The 8,308-nt window shown below is 41.6% G+C and overlaps 1 long non-coding RNA gene across 1 annotated transcript; it reads right to left on the bottom strand.

Annotated features, from left to right (window-relative positions):
- Window positions 1–6,830: 6,830 nt before the first annotated feature.
- On the bottom strand, window positions 6,831–7,717 carry LOC144586102 (uncharacterized). The gene is made up of 2 exons (XR_013540835.1): window positions 7,584–7,717; window positions 6,831–7,549 (listed from the first exon to the last, which is right to left on the bottom strand). It is a non-coding gene; the product is annotated as an uncharacterized LOC144586102 (long non-coding RNA).
- Between the last annotated feature and the right edge of the window lie 591 nt (window positions 7,718–8,308).

The following is an 8,308-nucleotide window of genomic DNA, read 5'->3' as shown; positions in this document are numbered from 1 at the left end:
ACCGAGCAGCTCGAACCAGACTGGCATTTAGAAGAAGGTATAATCCTTGCAGAAATGGCAACAGAAGTTATAATTTGTTTTTCAAGGACAAGAACAATCCTTCAGTTCTTCTGAAATGGATGGATGAGTCGAATGAGTATAGCTGGTGGGGAAAGACTCCAGATCTTAGTTTGAAATGCATTATTGGATTCTAGGATACGAGTTCAAGCTGCATGTCTATAAAATGTAAGGTGTTCACATGAACCCTAACGAATTAACCCCAATGGAAATACTCATCTAATACAGACATCCCCTGACCGATCCTATGCATTCATAACTCAGTGCTTGGAACAAGGTATGCCAACATCTGTTCCAGCAAGTCAAACTTGACAATATAACAGAATATCAAGAAAATATTTAGGATCAGGACTTGGCCAATCATGAAATGGAAGACAAAAAAAGCTACATAGTCTTGCCAATACACTAGAAGACAATTTAGAATTAAACAGATCCTTTTAATCATGTATTACTGTTTCAAAATGATAAAGGATGCCCCTGATCTGCATCCAAATATACTCCACAGCTTTCTTCCACCTAGCAGTGGTCTCAACAAAGACCAGGGAGCAATTTCAGCACAACATTTTTACACTCAAAGATGGCTCCTGAAGAACTGATTCTCATGGGGGATGAATACACAGAAACAGTTTGACAGAATGGGCCTGTTATTAATTAACAGAAGCAAGAACCTCTAACTCAGCAGAGCGTACATGGAATATATGAGCTAGTCACTGAGTGTGACCCATTCTCCCCAAACAAATACATGAGTCCTATATATTCATCCCTTAGGAAAACACAGCAGGAGCCATACCACAAATGCAGGAATGTTATGTTGAAGTGACCCTTGAATTAAAAGGCAGGAAGTAATTGTTAAGCCCTCAATATTTTGTTTTAAAATACATAATTAAAATATTCACAGTGCAAAAGTTGACAGAACCAGAATTAAGTCATGCACTTAAAAATACGTTTTTAGTTTGCCTTATCCAATAAAGCCCTTAAAACTTAATCCTCCAAAGCAAAACCAAAAACCAAAAATTGCTTTATCAGAAGATTTTATAAAACCAAGACACAGGTTATCTTTATTTATTGGGCACATGTGGAAATAAGCAAGCACGCAGAATTTCCCATTAGTCTTCACCAGTTACAAAGAGAAAAGGGACAATAGAACACGGACCTTTGAATCATCACGTCATAGAAATGTTCCCAAAGCATGACAGCTGATGTGTCAGTTACAGACTTTACAAGCTGCGAAGTGGGTTCCTTGTTCCTTTTCTTTATGGGACAGAATTTTAAAAAGAAAATAATTTGTCAGTGGTTTGAAAGTAGCACGAGGTAAGAGCCTGTGTATCCTATATAGCACCAACACAGACTTTTCCTCTGTGTAACATTCAATTTCAGTTTGTACATAAACAAGCCATCCTTATTTTGAGGCCTGATTAACAATTGTAAAGCAGTGCACAGACAAAAGACGCACCAAGCACCAAGTTACTATTTTAAATACACTTAAATCCCAGCTTCATTGGCTTTATTAACTATTTTTGGATTGATAACAGTGATTAGTACGAGACACAGTTAACTGTGAAAGTTGGTAAACATGTGTGTGCTGTCAATTTACTCAGATCTGCTTATTCTTGCTCTATGGTCGGCTTTAAGGACACATGAACCCCTATGGGCCTCCACTGATTTTCACAAAAAGGTTGTTTTCACGCAGAAGGAAGCTGCTAGTTCACACTTGGTAAAGCTGAATGGTTATATTCTGTGCTTTAATGGCTAAAACAATTAAGATAGTTTGCTAACAAGTAAACGTTCCTCTATGTTCAAAGCATGGGGAAGAGGAAATAACTGTACCTTGCAGATAAAAAAATAATTTGAATTTTAAAGCTTCTTGTTCCTTGGAGAAAAATAAAAACAGAACACACAATTGATCACAAACTAGGATTGATCTGGTAGGTCACATGTGCACCCCAATTCATTGGAACAATTTCTTTTGGAAGCTGTACTTATAGAAACCCTCACATCCCTCCCACCCCGATTTGGTGTGTGCACACATACAGAGGAACACAGACATCTTTTCAAAAGGGACGAGCTGTCTGTGCATATCGGACATGTCTTCCCTTCCTCTCATTTTTTATTCCAGGAACGCCAGAAGCTGCTTTACACATGATCAACGCAGGTGATGTATAACGCAAACCACCCAAAACGCAAGTACTGTGGCACCTTAAAGACTAATAGATTTATTTCATTCTGAGCGTTTATAGATTACAGTCCACCTCCTCAAGCACAAATCTACTACAACACCCAGTACAATAAATCTATTAAGTTTTTACAATGGCAGAATACTTTCATTTCGGTTACATATGCTAAAGCAGACCAACACAGCTACTTCTTTAAAACGGCTACATTGGATCATGCAGTTAACAGCATCTCTCCAGAGGTGACGACAGGGATGGGAGAAATGAAGAACACATACCCTGTCTGTCACGTTTCCCCCTCCAAAAATCACTTATGTGAGGTCATTTCTGCCATATTTATGGCCCCTCATCATAAATGCCCCCCATTTAAAAAAAAAGTAAATTAAATACATTTGCCACTTAAAGGGCAAAAGGGAGAATCAGCGACAAGGAGAACACCTTTTGGGTTTGTGCACTTCTGCAACTTGCCTGGCCGTAGGCAAAGGTTTTTCACATCATCTGCTACCAAATCCTTCTAGGCCAAGCTGGGAAGAACTTTTGGATGCGGGAGCTTTTCCTTGCAAAGCTTCCTTGCAGAGCAAGGGTACTTACTGCTACCAAGAAATATCACTCAGCAGCAGTGGGTGCAGGGCGAAAAGGGAACATTCAGAAGAGTCAAGAAGTACGCCACTTACACCATTAAGTTTGTAACTGAAATTAAAATGCTAAGTTGTTATTTTAAAACCTATCCACCTATTTATATATTTGCATAGTTTGCATGTATGAAGAAGGCATCAAGACGGCAGGAATTGCTGGAACTCGCACAAATCACCAATACACAGAAAATATCCTCTGGAGCAATCACTGCCTGCCTGCCTTGATGTGCACAGAATTACCAATACTGTAAGAGGCTGATTTATCAGTGAGAAATGCCTTGTCTGGCATGACGGGAAAAAGATATAAACAGGTGAGGTTTTAAAAACTTTGTTCCAACATATTCTGGAAACAGGACACAATCTCTATTTAGAATTCAAAAGCATTGACGCAGCAAAGCATAAACATTTTACATCTTCAACATTCCTCTTCCCAAGGTATACAAGAAACCAGCGTTTTAGAAGGAAAAGAGAGCACACCTTCCCTTTACAGGTTGGTTGACCTACTGCATCCCATTACCTGTAAAGCCGTACCTCTGGTTCCCCACCCTCCAGCCCTTCCTATAATTTTCTCAAGAATAATGACAGTTACAGTACAAGTCTGAAACTCAAATGTTGCATGTAAGCCATTCACATCTTAACTAAGAATGGCTGTTGACTGCGGCTGAAATGACATCAACAGAGAAGCAGTGTAAACACAGTCACGCAAAAGGATCAGATTGATCTTAGGTACTGGAACAGTTTAATCCTGTTTGGATATGAGACTTTAAAAATCAAGATAGGAAAAAGGGACATACACACACACACATATATATACGGCACAATCTAATTCGATGCAACAGACTAAAGTGCTTCATTAGTGTAAGAAATGGGTCTCCTTGGATACCTAATGTGGAGGAATAAAACAGGAGAAATGGGGCTGTGCTTGGCTCATGGAGATCAGTGGCCAGAGAACTATATTTTAACACTGAATTCTATGCACTTGCCACTTGCACATTTTGAAAGACAAAATGCTGGGGGAATGGGTACCACAACTGCTGATGCAGGAAGAGTACTTCAGCAAGCAATGACCTCAAATAAAAGAAAGAATTCAAAAGGTGATACAGTGGTGCCTCGCTTGACGTTAATTCGTTCCAGCGAAATAGCTGTAGAGCGAAAACGTCGTCAAGCGAAATTAAAAAACCCATTGAAACCCGTTCAATGCATTCCAATGGGCTGAATACCTGCTCGTCCAGCAAAGATCCTCCATACGGCGGCCATTTTCAGTGCCTATATAGCGAGGAATCCATCCTAGAAAACAGTGGGGGGGCATTTTGAAAGCCGGTGGCTATTTTGAAACCCAACGATCAGCTGTTTGCTGATCGTTGTAAAGCGAAAAATCAGTTCCCAAAACCCAATCTAAACATCATTTTGCAATTGCAAAAACTTCAAAGTTAAGCAGATTCGTTGTTAAATGGGGTAATCGTCTAGCGGGGCACAACTGTATTAAAATATCTAACCCTGTAATCAGTCATTCTCAGCAGAAATGGAAGAATACCTCTGGACTTCCTTGTTTCCTTCCATGGCTCCCTTTGAGAGTTGACCATTACAGGACTGGTTTTTAGAGAAGCTTCTATATCCCCCACATCTTATGGGGAAAAGGGGGGGTTGGCGGTGAGTAGGCAGGAAGTGGGCAGACAGTGAGACGCTGCCGCCTTGTTGCCATTTTGTCTGAGGAGCTCAGAACTCACGTCCAGCAAGATTTCAGCCAGCTTTGCTGTAATTAAGGGCCAGCTGTACGAAATCCAGCCCTTTGGTGGCTGGGGAGGCAGCACAACCCACCGAACCCTTCTATAAGGCAGGCATCCCAGGTCCTTGGGAGGCTAAGAAGGGATTTATTTTCATGCCAACCAGTTTGTTGTCTAGGAGCTGGCATCTCTTTTTGCCCCTTTCAAGGGCTCATGATGTTGCTGTCCTGGCTTAGCAGTTACTTATTCTTATGGACGTTACTTGGTTCTACACAGTCACCAGCTACGATGTGTATTAGCTCTTCTACACTGGTGTAAACAGAACAGGGAAGGAAAATAGAGCACAAAATTAAGTATACAGTTGACTTCCAGAGACAAGCCTGGATTGACACAACTGGATCCAGTGATCTGTTTTGGGCAAGTAGCCACTTGGGTTTCATGAGCTAAATCTTAACAAGACAGTGGCTGAAATCTTGTTTGTGAAGCTACGCCATGTAAAGCTTAATGATGTCATTAGCTACGGCAATTTTTCAGAAATAAATATCTCTCCTGCCCCATGGTTCCCCAACAGCTCCCCCACAACAAGAGGATTCCCAAGGGAATCCTGGTATCTTCAAAGTTTTTTTTAAATATCCAAAAACATTGCTATGGCTGATGATATCGTCAGTCTCATGCAGTGCAACTTACAGCAACAGGATTTCAGCCAGTGAATACCAACTCAAGGCTAGGTATTTGGCTATTCAGAAATAAAGTGACCTGCTTCTCCATATCCCTTTACTTTATTGTAAATATTGATTTTTATCTATGTACCCTGTAAAAACAGGTGTCAATTTTATATTCAATAAGCAAACCCATCTCCCTTCATTTCGAAGACAAGTCAGTATCAACCTAATTGCAAGCTGCTACTGATGGGATAGTATTTTTGCTATCTTATTTAAAACAGAGTTCTGAAGATATCACTTTCCTTATCTAAGCTCTGGAGGTGGCCCAGGAATATAAATAAATAGGTTCGGAACTCTGATAAAAGAAAATGGTTGGGAAAATCAGTGCCAATCTCACTTGTTAAGCTGTATCTGATCTCCTGATCTCACTTGTTAAGCTGTATCTGCAAAAATTAAATTTATCTGAATTTCGGGGCAATTTTTATTTTAAAATGGAGTTATCATGTATGATGGCACAGCTAAATGTATGATAGAGACTTATGATTGAAAAGGTAAAGAAATAAAAGAAATTTAATGTAAGTCAACCAGCATCCTTGCAGGTGCTGGACCTTTGGACTAACATCACCAGCAAGCAAGTATTGTGATCAAGAGCAGAACATGGCAGTTCACGCTGCAAAGGTGACGTTGGGCTGATGCTGAGTGGACCTAGTTTGAACTGGTTTTGAGAAGAGTTCGCTTGTTTGCTTGGCACACCAAGAACCAGAAACATCCAGCAACGCAGTTCAAGCTCAACCATTCTGATGAAACCTCCTTCCTGCTCTATCACAATTTAGTGCTCCAGAGGGTTGCCTCCTGCAAGTAGAGCCAGCCTGTGTCACCTGGGGCAAGCTGCATAGTGCCAGGGAGCCCTCAGCAGAAGCGCATGGTAAACCACTTCAGAGTACTCTCTACCTGGGAAACCCAGAAAAGGATCACCAACAGTCAGAATTGACTTGATGGCATATGATGAGTATTATTTGTTGTGAATGAAACTACAGGTAGGCCAATGTTCTTTCAAATCCATCATCTTTCCTGTATGTGCCATGGTGCACAAATATGACCTCGTATAAGTCTTGCCTTGCTGCGAGAAGAGTTGCCGTTTTTAGCAGCACTACGAACGGCAGCAGCTGTACTATTCTGCGACCAATGGGGAGAAATAAACGAGACAATACGGTCATAGTAGGTGCTCTATTTACTCTGATGTCTGGCCTTAAGTAATAGATACAGTAACTTGTACTATGTGTCTTTACCATAATTATGAAACGGCCTAGAACTTTTAGCACACCAGATAAGATGATCTTTATAACTCATTGTTTTTGTTCACTGCTTGCAAGCTTGGGGGTGGGGTGGGAGAATGTGCAGACCTGCACTCTATTCACATTTTCAAGGATTTTAAAATAGCATTTGCCTTCAACAGGCTGTTGAACTAAACAGGGCTCAGATTATAGCACAATTATCCTCTGTCAGCGTCGTATTCAAACAGGACATAAACTGTTCATAAAAGGTCACACTTGTACAATTTTTTTTAATGATGGAGGAGCAATGGGAAGGTGAGCCCTTTGGACGTTTCCACTAGGGAATCCTGTTTTCAGTAAAATTCTGTACTGCATATACAAAAGCTCAGCTGCCTATATCCATGACTATTATCAGAATAGTGGTACAAGCTGAGTTAACTCTTTTCCCTAAAGCAGAAGATGATGGGTTTACATCAGCCTGCATAAAACTGCACCACGAACTTCCTCGGCAGAACGTCTTCGCTTGATATTAGAGCTGGAATTCTAACACATGCCTTCTTACATTAATTTGTACCAGTTGACAGCGAAGTACCATAAGAGAGAATACAGTACCTGGACAATGGAAGGCAAGAAGAGGAAGACATGTTGCTACTGAACGCTTTTGGCTGCCAAAAGGCAGGCAGTATTCAAGCAGGTGCCTGAAAAAACCCATGAGGACTACTCAGCATGCACTGCACTGTATATTTATTAACAGAAAAATACTTCCAGCAGGCACTGCGTGGGAAGGCACAGCCATAAAAGACAATGGCAAGAGCAAAAAAATGAACTAGAAAGGACATGGACATTCAACTGAGCCCTAGACATAAACCCTGGCTACAACATCCTACCCAAGTGGAAAGTTAAGTGAACACAACATGACTGGCTTGAGAACAAGGTACACGATTAGGACATCTGGATGCAAAAGAGGATAATGCTTGTGCACCTTGAATAGCTAAGGAGAATCAGTGCTGCACCAGCTGAAATTCCCTCTGCTCCATAACTACAAAGAGATGCAGGACACCTCTTCCTCTTGGATATCTGGACATGGTCTACACCAGCGGTTCCCAACCTTTTGGGGGCCATGGACTGGCTGGGGGGAGTGAGCCCCATTCATGGGGGGCGGGGGCACCCCCACGCTCAGGTGGTAGGCGTGTGATGCCCCCGCACGAGCATGCGGGGGTGGAGACCCATATCCGCAGCCCAATTCTGGCAAGCCCACAGACCGGGGGTTAACAACCACTCGTCTGTACAATTCCTTTTTCATGTGCACATCAGCTCAGTCTAGGGGAGCACCCACATGTTTGTTACACAGCACCCATGCAATTAAAGCAGCACCCACATGGTTGGTGTATGGTCAAGCTATGTCATTAGACTTACTGGCCGCAGAAGTTCGACTACTGAAACAGAAGCCATTAAGTTCTGTGGGTTGCAATCAGCATGATTCAAAGGCTGGAAAATGCTTTCTAGTAAAGCTCAGGTAGTTGTTTAATTAGGAGGATCCTGTGGGTTTCCCTGCAGGGTTATGTATCAGTCTGCCAGAAAACAACCATCAATAATGTACCGTATTTTTCACTCCATAAGACGCACCTTTCCATAAGACGCACCAATTTTTTAGGAGAAGAAAACAGGAAAATATAATCTGTTTTCTTCGCTCCATAAGACGCACAGACTTTCCACTCCCCTGTTTTGTGGGGAAAAAGTGCGTCTTATGGTGCGAAAAATACGGTACTTGTTAATATAATCCCT

Source organism: Pogona vitticeps, chromosome 1 (genome assembly GCF_051106095.1).
Source record: "Pogona vitticeps strain Pit_001003342236 chromosome 1, PviZW2.1, whole genome shotgun sequence".
NCBI lineage: Eukaryota > Metazoa > Chordata > Lepidosauria > Squamata > Agamidae > Pogona > Pogona vitticeps.
This window is presented reverse-complemented; position numbering and strand designations above follow the sequence as displayed.